Source organism: Lepisma saccharinum, chromosome 29, assembly GCF_977018435.1.
Source record: "Lepisma saccharinum chromosome 29, izLepSacc3.1, whole genome shotgun sequence".
Taxonomy (NCBI): Eukaryota; Metazoa; Arthropoda; class Insecta; order Zygentoma; family Lepismatidae; genus Lepisma; species Lepisma saccharinum.
In genome coordinates, this window is record NC_139257.1 from 4,917,685 (window position 1) to 4,944,675 (window position 26,991).

Sequence of the window (26,991 nt, forward strand, 5' to 3'; positions counted from 1 at the left end):
TCGCAGCGCGATGTGATAACCACTCGGCCACAGGGTTATAAGTTTAGAAGGATGTAATGAAGAAAATGAACTTTGAACATTTAAAATTCACTAGTGTAAAAAGTTTCCTCTGGGGTTGCTGGCTGATCACATCACATCCCCAAAATGCCGTGATCGAGAATTGGGGGGTCCCGCCTCCTTATCACCCCTCATATAATACACCTTCATGGCACAATGTAATGCGCACGGGGAACTTTACCTTACCTTAAAAATCAATTTGCAAAACTATGTCGATCAGCAAAGCGAAAGTACTTTCTGGACAATAGATAAAATATTGCAGATTCTCTCTTATTTGACCCGGCCCCTGTGGTGGAGTGGTTAGCACATCGCGCTACAACGCCAGGATTCCCGGTTTCGAATCCTGGCTTAGGCATGGATGTTTGTGAGTGTCCAATCATCAATTTAATCATGTCATCACTCATCCCATCTTTGCAAATTAGCCACGAGCGGCACAAAAGGCGAAGTAAAGTAAATCAAATAAAAATCAAATCAAATTCAAATCAAATCTCTTATTTGACCTCTTCTTCTACGTCATTCTATGTCCGAAGAACCTGCAAATAACTGTGCAGCCGCAAAAGGCCTACATATTGGACATGCACGCCACTATACCCTTTGACCCATCACAAACCATGTAGTAAATAGTAGCTAAAGTACTTTTCTCGTCGACGCTTGTCACCTGTCATTTCTTTCTGGCTACATTGCTGCAGCGATGACATCTGTTTTCTTCCTCCGTGAACACGCAGCCAGACCGCTGTGTTTAGAATAGAATATGTTGATCTTTAAGCAGGCGTGTTTCGGCATCATGGGCCGTTCTTACAACCAACCCTTGTCAAAGATACAATAAATCAGTAAAAACAAAGATGAGAGAAAACATAATGGTCAAGTGATAAAATAATACATTGAATTGATTAATATGTATACTGTGGAGTACAGATAAGCACTTATTATTATAAAACGTTCATCTGTGATGAAATGAATGCGAACTTTCTGTCATTCCAGGATGCCAAATTCTAATGACGAAGAGACTGTTCGAAGGACGGCTATATTTCGGAACATGTCAAAAGTTTCATATTCCAATTTGATGCTTTATAATTATCTGCCTTCTGAATTAAATGTGTCAGAAATTTTTTCAAAGGTCAGTGGCACTATTATCTTGTCATAATAAATTTGATATGTGATTTTGTTCCCTGTCATGCTGGGAGAGGTAACATTGCTTTTTGGGGAGTTACTGCATAGCCTCATTCCACAGAATTTAAAACCAAGGTGCCAATTTTTTTCATTGATTTATGGTGGCAAACACTTTATTTTCTAAAAATATGTGATATGTCTGGTAGTCAACCTTATTTTAGCTCCATAAGTCCAAATGTTGTTATTTAAATTGCATGTTGCAAATATTGTGTAGCTGTTTGGAAATATTGTAGCGAAATATGATCCGTTTCTTGATACCCTATTCCATCTATTTTGCATTCTATACTTGTGTGGAGGTTTTCAGGAATTCACAGGTTTTTTTCCCATACTACGTACATGGTTCAAATGTAAATCTTCAAATATTGTGTGCAAAAAGCAACCAAGGAAGATTGTCAAAATATACTAAAAAAATAATTGAAAATTTAATCATGGTCAGGTTTGTACCTGAGACGTATGTGACACTGTTATCATGCAGATATTTATGACTATAATAGTGTATTTTATTTTCAATTTAACGGTGGCGGTGACAATATTGAATAGAGAGTAATAACAGATATTAGTGATAGTGTTTTTGTACCGTTTGGACATTGTAAATACTCTTCCAGGTATACATGATATGAGGACTATGGGAAGATGGAATTAGATTGAATTGATTGAATGAATTGTTGCTTTAAGTCCACTTATGCACAGATAGGCTAACTGGAACTGGACCTACAGTTTAAACTGGAATTCGAAGTACTGTGCAATATACGTCAAACTGGTTTCTAACCCGGGACAACTTGATTACACAACATTTTGAATTAGAAAATATGTTCAAAATATTATCTTGCAGTGCACATGCTTTGCTCAAAGCAGAGAATCCTGATGTAAGTGTTGGGTATGAAAAGTTTTCTTCTTAAAGATACAACTACTGACCAATAGAAAAGAACTCAAGCTGCAGCATTTCAAACTGACATACAAAAAAGGATACTGTTGATTTTGTCATGAATTATTCATGTGAAAGACAATCTGAAATATAATCAGCGCTTTGGAGTAAACAGCGTGTGACCTTATTGACTGCTGCTATTTTTTTTAAAACAAGCAGAAGACACAGTGCTATCTTATTGTCAGTCATACAAAAGATAAATCGGATAAAGCTGTTCATGTCAACCTTCATTCTGAAGTTCTCAAGTTTCAAGTTAATGAACCAAAACTGGTAATCTGGAGTGATGCACCATTGAGTAAATTTACAAATAAGTTCATCTCCTACCTTGCCTACATGATATCCAAATCACAAGAACGATTTTCGGGTTTTCAGTGAAACATTCAACAACTTCTCGTTTCAAAGGATTCATTGATGGTATTTGTTGCAGTGTAAGTCTCGATTGTATGGAGTCATGATACAACGATCTGCAGGAACTGCAAAAGTCGTTCCAAATTTGAGTATAATTTCAGCGATGCAAAAAGGATAAAGAGTCATGCTGTGATCGTCAAAGTAGTGCACACGGTATTGAATCTTCAATCATCGTCTGCTACAAAATGAATTTCAAATATTTCACCTGGGGCTATCCTGCTGTGAAAAGAAATAGAAAGGAAATGTGTTGCACCATGAGATGCACCATGTGTGCAAAATTATGACAATTGTGTAGTTCGTTAAGAAACGATCTGAACATAATTTCATAAACAACGTTGTATATCAAGAAAATGATGTAAGCATAAGCATAATAATAAGATGTAATATAATTCAAAGATTGCCTAATTTCGTGTAATTATGGTATTTCCATTCTCAGTTAAGTAAAATTAATATGAAGAGTTTGCCAGGAAGCAAAATCCGTGTATTCTCATACAATGTCACAAACCTGATTGCCTGTCACATACATGACTGTCTTTTACTGTATTTAAAAAGTTGAATGTAGAAATCTGTTAATTCTGCTAAGTGATATTTATTTGTTGGTTCTGTAGTAGATTGTAAAAAAAATTCAAAATGGATGTTGCTTTGTATAATTCACGGAAATTTGAAGGAGAAGAAATGTATGTGAATGTAAATTCTATTTTTTGTCACATTCATGATCATAATGAGAAAGCAATTTAAAAAGTCAAAAATTCAATGCAATCTATTCTATGATAGAATTACGTTACTGTGCAATGAGCATTATGTCAACTCATATGTTATCGAATGTGGCAGTGACAAAGTTTATTTATTTCATAATATTTGAAATTATATTAGCTGTTGCGGATATTAGGGTCGAGCTCGTCAAAGATCGATTTTCGTTTACTGTTGTATCCTATATATTTAAGAAACTCATGCAATGTCTGACATAAGCTTACCTCGGCTCTAATACTCTGAAATTCCTTTAGAATAGGACAGTAGTAGTGTATATTAGCCGGTTCAACGCAGTACTTAGTAGGTATCGTCTTTTAGCCGCTTTTTTATCAATTGAATATCATTTTTTGACATATTTTGACAATTTTTGTCGATGTTTTAGCGTTTAGCGATGTTTTAGTAAAATTTCCCTTTTTTCCCACTCGTACTTGTAGGTATATCACGATCTTACGTGATATAACTTAACCTATCCTTTTTTTCTTACGATTTTTTTTACGATCTTCAGTGACCTATCATTTTTTTTTATTTGCGCACCGAACTAACTTACATTGGACTCCGTTTGTTTCAGTATTTTAAAGTTTTTTTTTCACATATTTTATATAACCTTGTTGATTTTTTTTAGTATGTGGCAATTTTTTTACGAATTTTTTAAAACTGTTCCGTCACCCTCTCGTTCTTCACATCGTACGCGAAGGACTTCTCTGCAATGAGGATGACGCTGCACACGGTATCCTCGGGCAATGGATTGTGGAACTCGCAAACGATCTTGATGTTGGTTCGATCGTTGACCACCACCTGCTTCCGTTTCGTGGTGTTGATGACGAACATGGGTCTGTGGGTTTTGAATTCGCTTGGCGGGTAGTACATGTCGACGTTTCCCTCGGTCACGCGCTTGTAAGCGGTGTAAGCTTCGTAAAGTTTTAGGTAATCATCTTTGGTCATGTCGAGGTTGTAATTCTCGCGTGGGAACACTTCGTTCCTCCCATTCTTGAGATAAACATTTTTGATCTTGGAGTCGTCGAATTTACTGGAATCTTTTTCCTGATTGTTATCGCGTCCGGTCTGAAAGAGTACAATGACGAAATCTGGCATGTCGAACTGTATGTTGTTGAACTGCGTCGTCACGTCGAATTCCATGTGACTTCCCGACGCTATCTTCTGCACGCACTGGTAACCGTGAAAGTGAATGGGCACCTGCGGACTTTTCAAGATCTCCGCTTTGTACTTGAGGGCGTAGTTCGTTTCGTATTCCACCACCGGCATTCTCAATTCCATGCTCCGGATGACGCACTTGGCTGCTTCGGGTAAAGTGTTGGGCAGCGGCGTGATACCGTCCGCGTTCAAGTTGCTGTATCGCATCAGTGCGTCGTTGTCGTTGGCCGCTATTCGAAAGCTGATTCTCAGTCCTCCCTTCCACATGATCTCCTTGTAGTCCGAGAAGAATCCCGGAAGCAGACGCATGGGAAAGAGCACCGTGTGACTTCTCGTCGATATTTTGGTTCCCGCTTCGAATCCTCCCGCCTGATAGTATGCTGCGTCCGTTTTGGATAATTTCAATGTTCCCACTGCCGTCGACGTGATGCCTGGATAATCGATTCTGTCGATGACGGTGTTGTGTTTCCTCACCTCCACCTGTGAGAACAGGTGAGGCACGAAGTTGTCCACGAGTATCAAATTTGCTGCTGCGGGGAACGCTTCTCCGCTTTCCTTCTTCACCACGTCGAATTGAAGGTAAAGGTCCGCTCTGTGAGGATGAACGAACCCGTCGCCGACGTCCACATCGTATTCGATCTCCCGGTTCGCTTCGTTCAAATTTGTGAACGTGCGACGGTTGGGAGGGAAAGATTGCAATTCGTAACTTTCGATCTGCTCCATTTTTTTTCACTATGTGTGTTATTTATTATACGTTGATCTCCAGGACGGCCGTCGTCGTTGCACCTGCAAAATCCACCACCTCTCCTTTCTCGTTCGTCACCACCAACTCTATGTTGTCTATGCGGTTGCGACATACTGGAAAATAGATCGGCGAAGAGGGTGTGTAGATGATCGGTTCCATGAATTCGGAACTGGGTTTGAACGTGGCTATGATTCCCGTCTGCTTGTGACTTCCCAGCAATCCGTCCGAGGATTTCGTGATCATGCCTTCGGCCACGTTACAGTGTACGTTCAGAGTCTCTATGGCCAAGAATTTAGGAATGTTCGCTCCCGTGTGCTTGATGCCAGCTTCGAGTTTGGTGTCGCTCTCGAAACCTAAAAGTTCTCCTATGGTGCCCAGATCCACCGTCTCCGACGCGGATACGATTTCGACTCTGTGCGTGACCGAATTTTGAGAAAGGTACGTGCCTTTGGGTAATTGAGCTTGCAAAGTAGAAAGATTGCATTGACCTGGCGTGACGACGATATGTTCGCTTCCGACGCTAATTTTGTTGTTGTGCTGCGTGACGTTAGGTATGAGGTACATGCTGTAGAATGCACGCAGAGCTATGGATTTAGGATAGACGATGTCGTCGTGCAGCGTGAGTTTCAAGATCGAAGATTCGCTCGTGAGATGGAACACGCCCATCGTGATGCTGTTTCAGGTTCCACAATGCTTTCTGGAAATCTTCCACCGATGGCTTATTTATTTTAGAGAGAAACGCGAGCATGGAGAGACAGAGATGACCGCAGTTCTCGTCTCCGAAATTTTGAATGCGGTCGTCGTTGTAGTATATTGGATTGTTCGTTTTCAGATAATGAACTAAATTTGTAGGTGGAACACCTCCAAAAGAATCGAAAACGAATGCTTTATCATTTTTGTGGTAACATATCCAATGCGTGCCTGGATTTTCTTGACTGTCCAAGTTGACTACTCCGCATTCTCTTTTTTTAACGGTTGAAGGTAACGAGTAGGACATGAAAACTCCTCTGAAGTGTTTGATTCGTAATGGTTCGATCAGAGATTCAATGTCTCGGTTGGTGAGTGCTGTTTCTTTTTTTTAAACTTCCTCATGACGCCCTTCCCCTCTTTCTTCTCCATGGCCAGGTTGTGACGTTTCTGTTCTTCCAATTTCGCCTTGTTCTTCTTCGAGTCGATGACGGCTTTCGCGATGGCGGCGCTACCCCCAGCCAAACTTCCAACGGCCCCCAATGCTGCCAGGATGGCCGGGATGCTGAATATGAAACCTCCGATCTTTTGCTGTTTCCGCGAACGCTGCAAACGTCTCAATTAAGGTGTGCTGAGCAGTAATTTCATTCCGTGTCCTCTCGTCAAGCAAGAACGTTTCTTCTCGCGTTGTTTCTTGGTGAGTAAGCCACCTTTACAAGATGGCGACAGTTTGTTAGACGTGTTCGAATCGGCTCCGGATAAAACTCTTTCTGCTCTGGATATTGGGTTTGCTGGACTTTGGGCTACAAGTTAATAAGTGAAGTGAACGTGTGTGAGTAGTTGTATTTACAATAGGATGAGCACAAAAATTGTACAAAAGAAGAGCTCATATGATTGAACAATCCGATTTGCCTACACTTAAAACAATGCCAAGAGGGGCTTATACCCCAATTCTTCAAGTGTGATATGCTCTTAATTTTAAGAATTCTGAATTCTAGTGTAGAAAAGAAGAAGCCTCAACAATCCGATTTGCCTACACTTAAATCAATGCCAAGAGGGGCTTATACCCCAATTCTTCAAGTGTGATATGCTCTTAATTTTAAGAATTCTGAATTCTAGTGTAGAAAAGAAGAAGCCTCAACAGCTCGATTTGCCTACACTTAAAACTATGTCAAGAGGGGCATATGCCCCAATTCTTCAAGTGTGATATGCTCTTAATTTTAAGAATTCTGAATTCTAGTGTAGAAATAAAGAAGCCTCAACAGACAGATTTGCCTATACTTAAAACAATGCCAAGTTCCCATAAGATTTTATTGTTTACAGTGTGTTTTTCTGTCAAAATCCCAGGAATCTTGAATTCTAGTGTAGAAATGGTGAGCCCCCCCTCAGATTGATTCTGCCATGTGTACATTGATATAAAGCTCATAGCTCCTGGGTTCTGAGACCCAGTAGAGAATGGTGCATAGCCCCATGGTTTTTTATTGCCTTGTAATCAAGAGGCTTCTGGGTTTGAGTTCTGATAAAATGTGAAGCCTCCCCTGATTGCAAAGTGTTAATATTGTTGCTTTGTAAACAAGAGGCTCGGGTTTGAGTCTTGATAAAATATGAGATTGAAATACATGTGGCAAAATAATATCTCCACACGTGAGATTTTGAGAATAATTACTGCTAGTTGATATACAACTGATAGCTCCCAGATCTGAAACCTGGTAAAGTGTGTTGTACAACAGCATAATAGAGCAAAATTATTTTATATTGGGGATCACCAGAGCCTAATTATTGCTGTTGTCTGGGTATAAAAGCACCAGCTCAGCCACTAACTGCTGTTATAATTGTTTTTGGCATAGTTCTGTTTTTTTGGACCAAGACATTTTATATAAATAAACAATAAAAATGCCAAAACAAAAATATTGCAATCAGTGTAATAAAAATATATCTAGTTCTAATTGGTCTAGGCACCGGCATATTTGTGACTCTAAGAAATGCAGAAAAGCCACAAAAATGTGTCCAAGATGCCATAAAATATTAAGCAAGGCATATTACAAAAGGCATAGGTGTAATTCTTATGTACAGTCATCAATATTGCCCCCACAACCATCTACATCTGGTCTGAAAAGAAAGCATGAAACACCTGTTAATGCTAGACCGGCAAAGCAGCCATGCTATGCTTTACTTATCCATAGCAGTTTTAATGGCCAACTTAGGGATTACCGGTATGAATCAGAGCCAAGATGTGGCATTAAGAATTTTTTGAACAGTGTAAATCCTGATGTGCAGGCAATTCTAAATGCACAAAATGGCTCTTATAAGCTGTCCCTCAAATTGTTTGCACAATATAAGAAACCAAATGGCACAAAATTTACACAGCCCCACATAACAGAAACTGTACCGGTATATTCAAATGCAAATTTAGACAAAATAATAAGCAGTTTGATAGATCAATTAAATATTAAACACTCTGAATTTGCAGCAAAAGAGTCTGGATGGAGCCTATGCGGTTCTCCACACAAGCTCTATGTTAATATTTCTGAATTCAGCCCATTACAAGGATCTACATATCTGCCATTACCTGCCAATATTAAAAACAAAAAAGCCGTGGTTAATATAGAAAATAATGATGAGAAATGCTTTTTGTGGTGTATTTTAGCTGCTTTGTTTCCAGTTTCAAGAAATCCTCAGAGAATAAGTTATTACAAACAACATGAGCACGATTTTGATGAGGCAATGGAGGGTTTAGAATATCCAATGTCTGTTCAGAATATTGATAAATTTGAAAAAAAAAAGGCCAGGGATATTAATGGTAAACAATTATCTATTAATGTATTTATTTGTTCCACTGGCCGTGGCAATTGCTTGATAGCACCTCTCAGAATCAGTACATTTGATGATGATTCTGCTGTTCCGATTGATCTGCTCTTAATTGAAGGGGATGGCACATATCATTACACTCTGATACACAGTCTTGAAGCTTTAGTCAGAAAACAATTAGACAAATCTAAGACAATATTCAAGTTGTGCCGAAGGTGTTTAACTGTATTTGATGGTCAAAAAATGGTGAATGGGGTTCGGGAAGTGAATGCAGAAATTGCTAAAAACAAGTTAATTGAACATTTAAAATACTGTGGCAACTATAAAGCTGTTCATATGGTGATTCCAATGCCAAGTGAAAATGCAAAATTCAAAAAGATTGAAGCCTTGTTGGAACACCCATCATATATAGTCTGTGATTTTGAATCAAATCTCAAACCTCTTGCATTCTGTAGCCCAGACCCTGAGGAATCTTCAATTACATCATATCAATTACATGAACCCTCCAGTTTTTGTTATATAGTTATACGGGATGGTGAAGCTAGTGAACCACATTTATACATGGAACCAGATGCCATCAAAGAATTTGCACATATAATAGAAAATGAGTGCCATGACATAGCATCTAATATCTTATTAAAATCAAAACCCATGTTGCCTTTAACAGAGAAACAGATTGAAGATTTCAATAATGCAGAAAAATGCCCGGTATGTGATTCTGAATTTTCAGATATAAATATCAAGGTGAAACACCATTCTCATACAGATGGTAAATTCAAAATGGCCCTGTGTAATAGCTGTAATATTAAGATCCAGAGACCAAAATTTGTCCCCATATTTTGCCATGGAGCATCCAATTATGATTTTCATCATCTGATCAGGTACGAGGGGTTTGACAAGCAGAATTTAAATATTTTAGCTGAAAATGATGAGAAATATATTGCTATTAGCAAGAAAATTAAAGTTAATAGTGTTCCTATTCACTTAAGATTTCTTGATTCCTACAGAATTCTGTCTGCTAGCCTGGCTACACTGGCCACTCAATTATCTGATGATCAATTCAAAATCACATGTGCTTTGTTTCCAAATCAGGACCTGAAATTAATTAGGCGGAAGGGTGTATATCCATATGATTATGTTACAGATTTTTCTAAATTTGATGAGTGTTCTCTGCCACCACAACAAGAGTTTTACAGCAAAATCAGAGCATCTGGAATCACTGATGATGATTATCACCATGCCCAATTGATGTGGAACAATTTAAAATGCCAGACATTTGGTGATTATCACAAGGCATATTTGAAACTTGATGTGACCCTCTTAGCCGATATACTTCAGGCATTTAGAAAATCTTCCATGCAAAATTATAAGCTGGATCCAATGTATTTTTACAGTGCGCCAGGCCTAGCATGGTCTGCAATGTTTTTAAACACTAAAATGCAATTGGATCTGATCCAAGATCAGGACATGTATCTGTTTATGGAGCAATGTATAAGAGGGGGCATGGTGCAATGCTCTCAGAGATATGCCAGAGGAAATAACAAATATATTCCTGATTATAATCCAGCACTGCCATCAAATTATATACTGTATGTAGATGCCAACAGCCTCTATGGTTATGCTATGATGGATAAACTGCCATATGCAGGGCTTGAGTGGGTTGAAGATTTCAATATTGAAGATCTTAAGGATTTTGATGACAGTAACTATGGCCTGTTCTTAGAGGATGATCTGACAATTCCTGATAATTTACACAACACATTTTCTGATCTGCCCCCAATTCCTGAGGTTCAGTGCTCACCTGGCTCTAAACAAAAGAAATTGATGATGACTCTGGAGCCAAAACAGGATTATGTCATATATTACAAAAACCTCCAGTTCCTGATGAATCATGGTGTTCAAGTGAGCAAAGTTGGAAAAGTTTTGAGGTTCAGGCACTCAAGATGGTTGAAACCATATATTGATACAAACACAGAGCTTCGAACATCTGCAATGAGCCAATTTGATAAATCTTTGTTTAAATTGATGGTCAATTCTGTATATGGCAAAACCATTGAAAATGTCAGAAAACATACCGATGTTAAAATAATTACTGACCCCAGCCTGAGCAAAAAATTCATTGCAAAGCCTAATTTCAATTATAGAATAATTTATGATGAAAATATGGCACTTTTCAACATGAAAAAAACAAAGATTAAGTTTGATAAGCCTATTTATGTAGGGGCTGTGATATTGGAATTGGCCAAATTACACATGTTAAAATTGTATTATGATGTGTTGAAGCCTTTTTATAAGGATCGTGTAAAACTGATGTACATGGACACAAATAGTTTTGTTCTTGATATTCAAACAGAAGATGTTTATCAAGATATGTCACAGCCTGAATTGCTTGAATATTTTGATAGCAGTGAACATACAAGAATTCAACCCCACAACAAAAAGGTGCCTGGCAAGTTAAAAGATGAGACACTTGGTGATGTTATTGTGGCATTTGCTGGGTTAAGGGCCAAGATGTACAGCTTTGAAACATGTCGCGGTGTTGTTGCCAAAAAGGCCAAGGGCATTGGCAGAGTAACTGTAGACCAAGAGCTTGAATTTAAAGATTATGAAGATTGTCTCAAATCCCAGAATTTAATCAGAAAATCAGAATGCAGAATTCAGAGTGTGGATCACTTATTGACTACAAATATTGTAAGAAAAGTGGCTCTGGACCCACATGATGATACGAGACGCATTTTGTCATGTGGCATACATACTCTACCATGGGGTCATTGTTATTTGAGAAGTGGTAATCAATGCCCAATCACAGAGCATGATTTGAAATAAATAAACATGCCTATGAACTTATTTGGGTTCAAAAAACAGGCTATTATGGACCTGCCAACACCACAACCCTCTTATGATATAATATCTAAACTGAGTGCTTTGTTAATTATTCATCTGAACAGCATACTTACAGATGTTGATGATGAAACAGGTAAAACATTGTACATATTTAACAATAATTTAAATTATTACCAATTACCTGTAGGTGGTCAATTACAATTTATTACAACCCCTGAGGGTGATGTCAAAATTTCAGTAGGGAGAAATATTTATAGAATTAAGCACTCAAACATGGCTTCTGGCACTGTATATACTGTTTCTGCTGGTGACTGCTTATATATTGAGGTCCCTGGATCATATGACAAGCTTATACCTTTTTTTATAGAATTAAGAATTAGATACTCTATAATAAATAACCATTAAAACAAAATGCCTAATGATATATTTGGCCATACAAGACATGAAGATCACAGTGATGAGATTCTGATGCTTGATGTCAGAGTCAAGAAATTAAGAAGTGATTTACAAGCTTTACAAACCACACTGAATGCCAGTCTTCAATTAGAAATTACAAATTTACAATCACAATGCATGGACCCTCTTCTTAAAATTGATTCTGAACTCAAATTATTGCTTCAGAAATATACTGATTTGGCCACATTGGATAATTTTCAAAGTTTAGAAGAAGCTGTAGCAGCTCTTCAAGCCAAATTTAAGACCCAGGCCACCAACTCTGAGCAATTGAAACAGCAATTAGAAGAGCAGATAAATAATGTCCAGACACAGCTCCAAACAATTGTCAAAAGCATAAAATCACAAGAAGATTTTGATCTAGTGATTTCCACTCTAAAGGAACAGATTCAGTCACTCCAGATACCTAATTTGGACCCCTTGAACAATGCCATAGCCGAGGTTAAAGAAAAAATTGAGACACTTGAAAATTTTATGAACAATTTGCCATCTTCTGATGGTTTGAGTGCAATAACTCGGAGTGTAGCCAATATTAAGTTGCAACTTGAAACATATGAAGATTTTGGAAAAATTCAAAGTACCAAAACCCATCTTGAAGGTACAATAGCAGCAGTGCAAAATGATTTGGCAAATGTACAAGAAACTCTAGAATCCCGCCTGCCCGGTATTGTAGACACACTTATCAGTGTCCAGCAACAGATCACAAAACTTGAAAACCTCAACACTGAATCTGAGCTATCTCATTTCCATCACTTGATTGATGATATCCAAACAAAACTTGAAATTTTACAACAATCAACACCTACTCAGGCAGATATAGCCCTGCTCCAAGATGCTATGCGTGGTGTGGCTGATGCTTCTGAATTAAACAATGTGAAATTGGCACTTGAATCTTTGCAAAATACTGTGTCAAATCTGCCTACATCACAGGAACTTAAAAATATTAAGAGAGCTGTGAATCGCATATTGAAATCAGAAGATATCAAGAATATCCAAACAGAGATCAAACAACTTACTCAGACAGTGGCCACTCTTCCAACCAATCAACATATTAATGAACTGCATGCCCTGTTTGAGGATATCAGAAGACAGGTCCATGATCTTACTGCTCAAAATTCAAAATTGGCAGTTGTTGAAAGTTTACAGCAAATTGTAGCTAATATCAAGCAACAGCTAGGGACCATGGAATCCAATCAAGCAAATGCTTTGTCTGTTTTTGCCACCCAGCTACAAGAAATTGTGCAACAATACAAGAAACTTGCTGTGGACATAAGAATCAAGCCGGGGCAAGATGAGATTGTTAGGACCATCAATGAGCACCTTGAATCTGTAACAAGCAGATTGCTTACAGCAGAAAAAGAAATAACAGGCATAATCGAGAATCCAAAACATACAGTAATTCTTGAATTGTACAGCATCCCCAACAAAGAATATGATTCACCATTTACACCAGGAGGCAAAATATATATGCTGTCCCCTGCACAATTTTATTACCAGTTTTTTGTTGGGGGCACACTTAGACCAATCAAGATCAAATATTGGCTACAACCACAGGCACACCACTACCCTACCTTATCAATAACAAATGCTGATAACAAAGTGAAAATCACCCGTGTAGAATTAGAGGATTTTACAGATCCCAATACATTAGAAATATGTTAGAACAGCATATGTTGAAGATTATGGCTCTCTGGAATTTAAAATACAAATAGGGGACAAATTATATTTAGAAAATCCTGTAGTATCAGCTGCTGAACACCCTATAGTTGCAATATTCTTGTTTACATATTATGTCTAGACAAATTATTGTTGATGAATTACACAGACAAGCCAGACATAATTATAAGAGACTGCCAGTATTCACAAAAGGCATAGATGATTTATGGCAGAGCGACTTGATTGAGATGGCAAGTGGACAGCTGAAAAACTTAGACAAGATCAACAAGGGCTACAAATATCTACTCACTATCATAGATACATTTTCAAAATTTGCCTGGGCTGTGCCACTCAAATCCAAGACTGGAGCATGTGTTACAGAAGCCTTCAGGACAATCATCAATCAGAGTGGAAGATCACCGCGCTATTTGCAAACAGATAATGGCAAAGAATTTTATAATTCAATATTTCAACAATTTATTAAAAGCCAGGCAATACAACATTACTCGAGTTACAGTGATCTCAAGGCCTCAATTGTAGAGAGATTCAACAGAACCTTAAAAAATCATATGTATAAACAATTCACACTTAAAGTAATTATAAATATATTAATATTCTTCCAGAACTTCTACAAAAATATAACAACTCTGTCCATTCCACAATCAACATGAAACCCTCTGAAGTAACTTCATCTGATGAGCAAAAATTGATCAGGTGCTCAAAAATTGATCCTCTCAAAAGGAGAGAAAATGGCGGACGAGTAGCGGACGTGTAGCAAGAGCTCCCGATTTCCCCCCCAGTCTCGCTGGCACATACATTACTCATACATTACTACCAGAACAAACTAGTGTCAGCATAGGAAAGCATCACTTCCAGCACCTCGGTGGTGATCTAACAGCTAACGAATCTTACTAAATCGCATAATTATGCCTAAAGCTTCGATCAACGTAGTTGCCAGCCGCGTGGAAAGCGTGGAGGAGAGGCTTCGGGCCTTCGAGAGCCAACTTCTGAACGTCACCGGTCAGCAACCACCCGCTGAAAGCACGGAGAAGGGATTCCAGGCGGCGTTGCAGGATCTCAGCGCGGCCTTCCTAGAATTTAAACGGGAGGCGGTGGACACGCTGAAGTCTGTCAGGCTGGATATTCAGGAACTCCAGAAATCCACAGAAAGAAACTTGACATTGATCGACGACATGGAAATGTATTCCAGGAGGAACTGCCTGCTGTTACACGGCATTCCTGAGACGGCCAACGAGGACACGGACGAGCTTGTCCTCCAGACGATACACAAACACCTCCACCTGCAGCACGTAACCCTGGACCACATCGAGCGCTCTCACCGCATCGGCCCCCGGAGGAGAACAGCGGCGGATGCGGTCAAAACTGGGAAGAGGCCCATCATCTTTCGGCTTTGCAGCTACCGAACCAGGGACGCCATCTGGAAGAACAAGAAGGCGCTGAAGGGAACGAGAGTTCTTATCACCGAATCCCTGACTGCAGCCAGGCAGCAAGTGCTGCAGAAGGCCAAGGAGCAGCATGGCCCCAGGAACGTGTGGACTCAGGATGGCAGAATCGTCATACTAAAGAACAATCGGAAGATCTCCGTCACCACGCTGGAGGAACTATACAAAGTGGAGTGATCGCGAGGGGAAAAAGAGGACGTGCAGGGAATAAGCAGCCACTCAGAACGTTTATTTTGCCTACTGAGGGCGCATCAAATTCCGCCACGTTATTGCGTAAACTCAGTTATTTTTGTGTATTAGTGTTTGTGACTACATTATGTTAGTTATTGGTATTTATGTTACTACGTTAACCGTTATGCTCGTGTCTGTTTGTGTTTGTGCTTGTGTGTGTGTGTGCGTGTGCGTATGCGTAAGCGTGCGTAAGTATATAGAATCCAGTTTTCGGTGCCCTGCAGGTTCTAAATACATCACTTCTGCTGGCTTGGTAAGTGAATCTCCAATTTCCAATAATTTGTGTTCAGTAGACGTAGCGACAAATGTTAATTTTATTTATTTATTATCTTCTCATTCCCTATGGCTCAAACTGATATTCTGGTGGATGTAAATCTGGCAACGCCCCCACCCGGTGCTTCTGAAGAACTTGAAAACCTGCCCCCCTCCTCTTCAGTTGCCATTAACCTCCCCCCTACCCCCTTCCAGCGGCAGACCGTGAACTCGCTTCCCAACCCCTCAAACTGTTTGCCCGCCGGCAACCTCCCGGCAACACCGACGTCGGCTTTTCTCAGTCAATTAAGAAATATCTGCATTTCCCCAGCAAGCGACAACGACCTTCGCTCCCCAACCCCGGTGTCACAAATGGGCGACCCACCTTCTGGGCCGCAGCTGAACCTCCCCTCGGGCAGTCTCAACGTCATCCACGTCAATGCACAAAGCATTCTCGCGCATCTCCTTGAAGTCCAAAATATTGCCCAAATAAACAAACACGTGCATGCTCTGCTCGTGTCGGAAACGTGGCTGAAGGAGAGCCTTTCGAGTGAACTGGTGCACCTTCCAGGTTTTCGTCTATTCAGAAGAGACAGGATCGGGAAGAGGGGCGGGGGAGTGGCAATTTATCTACGCGAAGATATTCCTGCCAAAATCCTTTCGGAATCACCCGGCGACTACGACCGATCTTCCGAATATATAATTATGGAAACTACCGTCTGTCAACAGAAACTCCTCCTTGCCGTAGTCTATCGACCACCTACCACTCGCCTCGAAAACTTCGAAAACGATATCGCAACATTTCTACCAAAATATTCTCACGCAATTGTTTTGGGAGACATGAATGTCGACCTGTGTACCACCAAAGAGGAGGCTATGCAATTCCGCGATACGTTCTCGGCCTTAAATCTTACAATCTGTCACCTAAACCCAACCCACCACACGGCCACTTCAGACTCCTGGCTTGACGTCATTCTGGTCTCGGACGAAAATCGCGTAACGAGCCATGGCCAAATTCCGGTACCTGGAATTTCCTATCATGATTTAATTCACGTATCATATAACATCCGCGTTCCAAAATTTAAGCCTAAACAAGTATCTTACAGGGACATAAAGAACGTTGACGAAACCCGCTTGAACGAAGACGCTGCACTCGTTCCGTGGCACGTAATTAGCACGTTACCAACAGTGGACGAGCAAGTTCACCTGTTAAATACATTTATCCTTGAGCTGTTCAATAAACATGCTCCCGTCAGAAAGAAACGGGTCTCACGTCCCCCCGCCCCCTGGCTGACGGACGACGTACGTCGACTTATGGTCACGAGAGACAGAGCTTACACAAAATACAGAAATGACGTAAAAAAAGGTGACTCTAGCACATGCAGCTTCGAAAATTATAGAACCCTGAGGAACCGCTGCAATCAAGAGGTAAGAAAAGCCAAGCGCCGATTCGCATACGAATTGCTCAATCACCAAAATAAACCGGACGTTCTATGGAAAAAGTTGAAAATTCTAGGTGTTGGGAAACAGAAAAAGGACGACTACATTCCTAAGTTTGCACCAGATGTACTGAATAATCATTTTTGTGACCTCCCGACTATTGAACATAATGTTAAAATTGAAACTATTCGGAACATCGCAACGCACTCCACAAATGCTTCAAAATTTTGCTTTTCCTGGATTTCACCGGAAGACGTTAGAAAATCTTTACTTAAGATAAAATCGTCGGCCGTAGGAGTAGATGAAGTTTCCATTCTCATGATCAAAAAAATCCTCCACCATGTCCTTATTCCCATCACGGACATATTCAATTTCTCCTTGCTTTCTGACACATTTCCGTCGCTTTGGAAACTCGCCCAGGTACGCCCTATACCTAAAACAAGCAACGAAATCAATTTAAACAATTTTAGACCAATCAGCATCCTCCCAGCTCTGTCTAAGGCTCTAGAACATCTTATTAATGGTCAAATCCGTGACTTCCTAGCACGAAATAACCTAATAAACCACTTTCAATCTGGGTTCCGTAGCAACCACAGCACATGCACGGCTCTCGTCAACGTAACCGACGACATTAGGTTAGCCATTGACAATCGACAACTTACAATCCTTGTTCTTCTCGATTTTACCAAAGCTTTCCAAACCATTGATCACGAAATTTTACTCACAAAACTATCATCCCTATTCAGCTTCTCGAACTCTACGGTTAACTGGTTCCGTTCCTACCTGTCTGGACGTCAACAATGTGTCGTCGACCCACATCGAAGATCATCCTGGAAAAGCATCCCCTGTGGCGTCCCTCAAGGCACCGTGCTGGGCCCCCTCCTGTTTACACTGTATATTAACGACCTCCCGTCGGTGCTTAATCACTGTAGGTATCACATCTATGCCGACGACTTTCAATTATACTTTTCTTTCCCTCCTCAAGAAATATTGAATGCAACCGAACGTGTAAACAACGACCTGAAAAAAATCAACAAGTGGTCTGTAGACCACGGCTTGCACGTCAACCCGACCAAAACCCAGTGTATGCTCGTAGGCTCCCCAAAGATTCTGAACAGAATTGACGAACTAAATCTCCCTAATCTTACGGTCAACGATAAACACTTGCCTCTCTCTACCACGGTTAAAAATCTGGGAATTACACTAAACAATAATCTTACCTGGAGAGAACACGTAAACTCCGTGTGTAAAAGAGCTTTCGGTGCACTACACTCTCTTTACCGGCTTAAAAACTTCCTCCCCGAACGTATAAAAACCAAACTTGTCCAATCTCTTGTTTTTCCTATAATTGATTATTGTGACACTGTTTACTCGGACGTTAATCATGAGCAAGCTAAACGCCTTCAGCGAATCCAGAACGCCTGTGTCCGCTTCGTTTTCGACATAAAATATTCAGAACATTTGACACCGTATTATGCGAAGGTCGAGTGGCTGAAATTAAGTGATAAACGGATTTACCACAACCTTGTCCTACTGTACAAAGCCCTAGAAATAAAAGATCCAAAATACCTTTCCAGGCGGTTTCAATATCTTTCGGACTTTCACTCCCGCAACACCAGATCACGTGAAAAATCTCTGTTATCCATCCCTATCCACAGATCTAACTTCTACGCCAATTCGTTTACCGTTACCTCTGCAGGACACTGGAACAGACTGCCCCCCGAAATCCAAGCCTCCTCCTCAGTTGTAACATTCAAAAGACAATTAAAATTATACATGCTAAACAATTGGACCTAGATTAAATTCCCAGAAAGAAATACGTTATACATTTAGCCCACGAAATATGCTTTCTATGTAGGTACTTGTGTGTGAATGTGTGTTTGTGAGTGTGTGTGCATGTAGAAACTGTATTGCTTTTATTTTTAATTTCTTCTAAGCTACATTTTTTCATTGTGTTAGTAAAAATAATGAGCAATGTACGTAATTAATGGTTAATCCAGGGCTTGACTGCTCGTATTCAAACTGTATTGCTTTCATTTTTAGTTTCATTTTACTTTCACTACTTTATTTTTCTTTTATTATTTTATTTTTCATTTATCTTTTTTAATTTTTTAATTGTATACAATTTACTGCAAATAAAAAATTATCCCTGTAATTAATGGTTAAGTGGAAGAGAAGGCATTAATGCCTTAACTTCGCCATGTAAACAAAGTCGTAAATAAATAAATAAATAAATAAAATTATCCTAGATACCAGCCAACAACAAGAAAAGCCAAATACAGGGTGGGTGATCAAGTAAGAATCAGCAAATATAAGCACTTATTCAAAAGAGGCTTTACAAGAAACTGGAGCACTGAATTATTTACAGTGGTTCAAGTTAAACCTGGGAGCCTTAACACATATATAATAAAAGACCACCGAGGAGAAATTCTCAAAGGCAGGTTCTATGAAGAGGAACTCACCAAAACTAAACAGCCTGACACATATCTCATAGAAAAAATCATCCGCAGAAAAGGCAACAAGTTATTTGTCAAATGGCTAGGACTCCCAGAACACAGCTGGATCGATGCAAACAAAATAATAATATGAGCACCTGGGATGTTATAAAAAGGCTGCCAGAACCTGAACAGCAGAATAAGAGAAATGGCAAGTTGCTGCCTGATAATATTAGATGTCTTATTGTTGGGCCATCAGCTTGTGGTAAAACTACACTAATGATTGATAATTTTTTATTGGCACCCAACTGGTTAGACTGGAAAAACAGGCACTTGTATGTCTTCTCTAAGAGCTTGGAACAATTAAAATATCAGCAGCTGATGAAGCTATATGATGGACTGGATATAGCCACTTTGGAACCAGATGTTAAGCCACTTCATGAATGTCTCGATAATTCTGTTGTTGTGTTTGATGACATTATACTGGATAATCAAAACAAGGTTAGAAATGTCTTTACACAGGGGCGTCACAAAAACATTGATTGCTTCTACCTGGCACAGACTTTTTCTAAAATTCCGAAGCAGCTGATCCGAGACAAAAGCAATTTTATATGTGTGTTTCATCAAGATCATACTATCCTCGAACACATACATGATGAATATGTAGGTGGGGACCTGAGCTACAATGATTTTTCTAAGATTTGCAGTGGGTGCTGGAACCAGAACAGTTATGGGTTTGTCACAATTGATATGACAAGAAAACCCAATAGTGGTAAATATAGAAATAAAATCAACAATTTTCTAGACATTGAAACATTAATAAATAACCATGAAAAGGCCAATTATTGACGATCTTAAATTAAGAGATTATCTTGTAAAAAATTTAAGGGATGGAAATCAGAGAACCGAGGTTTTTATGAACAACACAAGCGCACAGAACAGCCTATTATTGATGCTATTGGTGAATTAGGTAAAAATATCAAAACTGTTACATAGCAAAATCAAAATTTGATCACAGAGCTTGTACCTGTAGCTGCAAGGAACATATTAGATTATCCATTCACCCCACTTTCTAGTATTCATACACCTAGTCCTATTGCTCCTAGAAGAATTGAAGCAACTCAGGATCCTATTGAATTGGGTCTTCTTGCTCAAAAATATTTAAGCACACCTAAAGACAATAAAGATGAGGTTTTTGGCTTATATGCTGACACAGAGCGTGATGGTAGCATCATACATAGAATTGGCAATTTCAGAGTAACATTTATGGGAGATGATCTAATTGTATATTCAGAATCTCGTCTTGGAGAAAAAGGTGCTTTTGTTAAGTATCCTGGAACACCTGGATTGTGGGAACTGATGACTAGGAAGAGACCTGGCAGCTATACAGATGAAGATTATGAGTATTACAAAGAAATATTTATAAAATCAGATGCTCTATACCAGAACAATGATCCCACACAAAAAAGAGTCAAGTCTAGCAGTGGAGCAAAATACAACAATTTAATCAAGCCCATATGGTCACAGACCAAGACTGGCAGTGGAATCAAACAATACCTGCCTAAAGAATTTGTGTGGGTTGATGATGTCAGGAAACTTGCACCAAATTGTCTAATTTTATAGTGAATGACACTAAGGGGATTGGATATCTTATAAAAATTATTAATACTCTACCACCTAAATTTTGGAATATTTCTGAGGGTCGGGGGCTTGTTAATGACATTATAAACAAGCTGCCATTTGAACTACACATTCCAGGCTATCAGTATTGTGGTCCAGGCACAAAATTGGACCATAGATTAAACAGAGGTGATCCTGATGTTAATCCCCTAGATGCTGCTTGTAGAGACCATGACATAGCATACAACACACATTCTGATCTTGACAAGAGACATGTTGCAGACAAAAAATTAGAAGAGGCTGCATTTGGTAGATTTGTAAGCAAAGATGCTTCTTTGAGTGAAAAAATAGCAGCATTGGGGACCACCATAGCTATGAATACCAAACAAAAATTGGGGTGGGGGTTGTGAATATGTATATAATAAACCTACAATGAAGGTCAAGGGTGTTATGTATCAAATACCTTATGCAGGTCTTAAATCTCTTAAAACTATTGATAGCCTTTTAACCAAAAAGCAGCGCAAGAAAAAAAATTCTTGTATTGCCAAGGGCCATGGTATGAAATTGTTACTTAGTACCCCTCAATAAAAAAAATTACAACAATCTAGAAAAAATCACATGTGGGGGGATTTATATTTACTATCCCTGCCATCTTAGCAGCACTTGGGGCTGTTGGGAGCTTGGCTGGGGGATCAGCTGCCATAGCAAAAACAGTAATAGATGCCAAGAAGAATAAGGCAGAATTAGATGAATTGAAGCGCCATAACCTGGCCATTGAGAAACAAGGCAAAGGTGTTAAAAGAGCCATGAATAAGTTAAAAAAACAAGAGCCGCTTACAAACCAAGATATTGAAGCTTTAATCAAGCCACTGGGCATCAAATATTTTAGAGGTGTGTACATGTCTGATTCTTTACCAGACCAACTACTCAACAAAGAGTGTGGCATTGTTAATTTGGATAAGTACAAAAATCAGGGCACTCACTGGATCTGTTATCTTAAATATTTAAAAAATGAGGCTTTTGTGTTTGATTCATTTGGAGGTGTTCCACCTGAAAATTTAATATAATATCTAAATTCAGCTAATCTTTATTACAATAATGCCCGTGTTCAAAATTTCAAAGATGTTAATTGCGGACATTTGTGTTTATCTGTACTTAGATATCTGTCTCAAATAAATAAACCATCAATTGAAGATTTTCAAAAGGCCTTGTGGTATCTGAAACATCATGGGGGTATTCCATTTCACCAGCCAAAATTCAATATTCAAACTCAAATTACATGATGACATAGTGTATCCCAAAACAATAGCTCTCAGAGCATTTTATGGCATGTACTTGATCCCTAATATTACACACCACAACAACAAAATTGCAGTTGGTGATCAAAAAATTGTCATCACTTAAGGGCAATATAATCTGTCCACTCTAAATGCTCAATTACCCAGAGGTATAGTATTAACTCAAAATTCTGTCACTCACAGAGTAGAGATTGTATCTGCTACAGAAACAGTGGATCTGGGTACTATAGGAGAGCTGTTAGGATTTGAGAACAACACAAAACTTGAAGCGGCCATCAAACACACTGCTATTAATATACCTAAATTCTTAGCCATAGAGACTCTGAATATTCACTGTAATGTGGCCGAGGGTATGATCACCAAATCAAATGGCATAGGCACTCACAAACAAACTGGCATCATTGCAATATTCAAACCTAATTCTGAATTTATGGAGCCCATTATCTACACTCCATCCCCAACATTATATTTTCCTGTTTTCCATAATAGAATAGATTATATTGAGTTGATGGTCAGTAATGAAAAAGAAGAATTAGTTGATTTTGCTGGAGCCACAACAACTGCTATCATAGAGATTAATATTTAAATAAAAATACATACAAGAAAAAATGGAAAATATTGAGAGTTATGAGCTACAATCATTCACCCCAAACAGGAGGACCTTTGCAAATTTAAATCAACCCAACACAGAGATTGAGGTTGATCTTGATGTAGGGGATGGCTTTATACACCCCCACAGAGCAGATCTATACATCGAATTTGATGTTGTAAAACTCGATGGTACAGATTATCCGGCAAATTCAAATATAAGATTGGTAGACAATTTTGTGCCGCATCTGTTCTCTGAAATTGAGATCAGAAAACATGGTGTTGTTATAAACAGAGTAGATTATCCCGGTATTACCTCCACAGCTTTGGCCACACTAAAATTATCCAAAACCGAGGCTTCTTACTACAAAATAGGTGGATTTGAGGCTGGTGATAAGATATTATCTAAAAACCACACAGTGCTGTTCCCCATGCGCCTGTTGCCAGGATTCTTCTCAGATTACAAAGATATTATGTGGAAGGGTGGTTTAAGAATTACATTTAGAAGAGCTGCTAATGATAATAATGCTTTGATGAGGTACAGTGCATTAAACTCTACAGGGGAAGCTCTGCCTAATACCCTACCTGATGAAGGCAAATGCATTATTCAGACTATGGAGCTAAGAATCCCGGTTGTTGAATATGAGGCCAGTTATGCTCTTAAATACAAAGCAGATATTCTAAAAAATCCACAAATTCCTTTACAATTTTATACATATCAATGTGTACAGAAGCCCGCAACTTGTACCTATTATGAGTTTGATGCTACAAATTCATTCTCCAGTATACAATATGACATGCCGGATTTTGTGGTGGTACTGTTTCAGACTGGAAGACACAATAATCAGGAAAAAAATTCAAGTAAATTTGATAACTTCAACATCAAGAATATTTATCTTAAAAATGGCAGAAATGAGGTATTTCCTAGAGAAAATTATAATTTAGACATGTCCAAGGATGATTTTCTTAAATTATATGAGGCATTTACATCATACAAAAGGGTCACTACTAGCAATACTGACATGTATTACACACCAGATGAATTCAAAGCACAGAGACCCATGTTTGTCATCAACACTTCAAAAAGGAAACAAGTTGTGGTTAATGACAGGACAAACATTAAAATTATCTGTGAATTCCACGATACACTCCCCGATGACACCATATGTAGTGTTATTCTCATAGGTGAAAAATCATATGTTTATGATGTAAGAAATGAGAGAGTCACAGAGCAATTCTAGAGGGCCGACCCAAACACAGAAGCCTCTTAATTACAAGGCAATAATACCAACATTTTGCTGTCAGGGAGGCCCCACACACACTCTACCAGGTTTGAAAAGCACTTCTGCCTATTGCAGGGAAGCTCTTACAGCACTTCTGCTTATTGCAGGGAAGCTTTTATATATATTACTTACCTAAATTTAACAGCACTTCTGCCTTTTGCAGGGAAGCTCTTACAGCACTTCTGCCTATTGCAGGGAAGCTCTTACAGCACTTCTGCTTATTGCAGGGAAGTTCATACAGCACTTCTGCTTATTGCAGGGAAGCTTTTATATATATTACTTACCTAAATTTAACAGCACTTCTGCCTATTGCAGGGAAGCTCTTACAGCACTTCTGCCTATTGCAGGGAAGCTCTTACAGCACTTCTGCTTATTGCAGGGAAGCTCATACAGCACTTCTGCTTATTGCAGGGAAGCTCATACAGCACTTCTGCTTATTGCAGGGAAGCTTTTATATATATTACTTACCTAAATTTAACAGCACTTCTGCCTATTGCAGGGAAGCTCTTACAGCACTTCTGCCTATTGCAGGGAAGCTCTTACAGCACTTCTGCTTATTGCAGGAATACAGAAATACGCAATGAATATTTCTGTAAGTTACACACTCGGGTTTATATTATTACAACAAGACGAATCCAATTCAGGCTTGCATGACAACATGAAAAAGGCCAATATTCTCTTTACTAAGAATTTCTCTTTGAGTTAATAACATGATGGATGGCATGCAATTTTCTGTGAAAGGGCACAGTGTAGATTAAGAATTTCTCTTTGAGTCCCATGATGGATGGCATGCAATTTTCTCTGAAAAGGCACAGTGTAGATTATATTTCTTGCATGCCAGCAGATATAATCTCCCAGGCATAAAGAAAGAGGCCAATATTCTCTTTAATAAGATTTTCCCTTTGAGTCCCATGATGGATGGCATGCAATTTTCCCTGAAAAGGCACAGTGTAGATTATATCTGCTGGCATGCAAGAAATATAATCTCCCAGGCGTACATAATTTATTGCTGGCCTAGACATGGGATTGATCAAAGATTAGAAAGAACATGAAACAGCCTGCACTTGTCCTATTGTATTGATCGGGAAGTTTTGCCTGCATGAGAAAATAAGTATTTTTGGTTTAGTAATCAAGAAGGTTCTGGGTTTGAGTCGGCCCCCTCTAGAATCAATCTGAGGGGGGGCTCACCATTTCTACACTAGAATTCAAGATTCCTGGGATTTTGACAGAAAAACACACTGTAAACAATAAAATCTTATGGGAACTTGGCATTGTTTTAAGTATAGGCAAATCTGTCTGTTGAGGCTTCTTCTTTTCTACACTAGAATTCAGAATTCTTAAAATTAAGAGCATATCACACTTGAAGAATTGGGGTATAAGCCCCTCTTGGCATTGTTTTAAGTGTAGGCAAATCGGGCTGTTGAGGCTTCTTTTCTACACTAGAATTCAGAATTCTTAAAATTAAGAGCATATCACACTTGAAGAATTGGGGTATAAGCCCCTATTGGCATTGTTTTAAGTGTAGGCAAATCGGATTGTTCAATCATATGAGCTCTTCTTTTGTACAATTTTTGTGCTCATCCTATTGTAAATACAACTACTTGTGTGCATCAGCGAGAGCATTGTACATACGTTGTAAAAAGACGCGTTTTAAAAAAAAAGCAGCAGTTTGTGTTCAGTGAGATCTTCGCTTCAGCATTCCTGGCTCAGGCGTACCAACCGAAGATGCCACGCGCTCCAGCGAAAGAACTCAACGATCGCCTCGAAACTTTTGAACAAGAAGTGCGAAGCGAACTTTCTTCTTTCAAGGATGCACTTGAAAGCGAAATAAGTGCTTCTCCTAACTCGGAAGGCATATTGAAGCTACAGGTTGAACTTACCAAGCTGGAGGCCAAAATGGAAGAAAAGTTCAAGCACCAACGAGAAGAGTTCCTCTCCCTGCTGGCTAAAATGGAGGCCCAAGAATTGAAGCTCGATGACCTGGAGCAGTACTCGCGTAGGGAGTGCCTGCTTATCCACGGCGTTCAAGAAACCATAAAGGAAAACGTGGAGGATAAAGTGCTGGATGTGCTGAACAAGACACTGAATCTGAACGTCCGTAGCGAGGAAATTGCCCGCTGTCATCGGCTGGGCAAACAGAATCGCTCCGTGGCCGACGCCTTACAAGAGGGAAGACGATGTATTATTGTGAAATTCTCCACTTACAAAATACGCCACCTGGTTTGGTCTTCGAAGAGGATGCTAAGGGACGCCGGGTGCCCCTATTTCATCACGGAGTCCCTCACGGCCACTCGCCAAGAGATCCTGCGAGTGGCTAAAGACAGATTTGGCAGTCGCCCGTGCTACACAGAGGATGGGCGTATCATCGTACGCACGGAGAATGGCAGGAAACATACCGTCACCCGCATGAGAGATCTGGAGCAGCTGTCATCGTAGTCTCCCCTCCTCCCCGAAGTGACCCAAGATCAAATACACAAGGACTGCATTCACCTGAACTAAATATTGTGCTTATCTAATCCGTTGCCGCATAATAATAACACGTACTTTAAATTCTTCATTATATCATATTATTATTATTGAATCTGATTTAGCAACAAAAGTGATTGCGTGTGCGCTCGTTTTTTGTTGTTGTTGTTTTTTTGCTTCATTTTTTTCGCATATATATTCAACATATTCTTTTTTTATATATATTTCCTTGTCCTATTAAGAGTGACGTAATGAAGAAA

General features: G+C 39.3%; 1 protein-coding gene across 2 annotated transcripts in view; it reads right to left on the reverse strand.

Moving 5' to 3' along the window:
- The window catches only part of LOC145981306 (uncharacterized), a 410,568-nt gene that overhangs the window by 138,944 nt on the left and 244,633 nt on the right, over nucleotides 1-26,991 (reverse strand). The gene's annotated exons all lie outside the window — the stretch shown is intronic.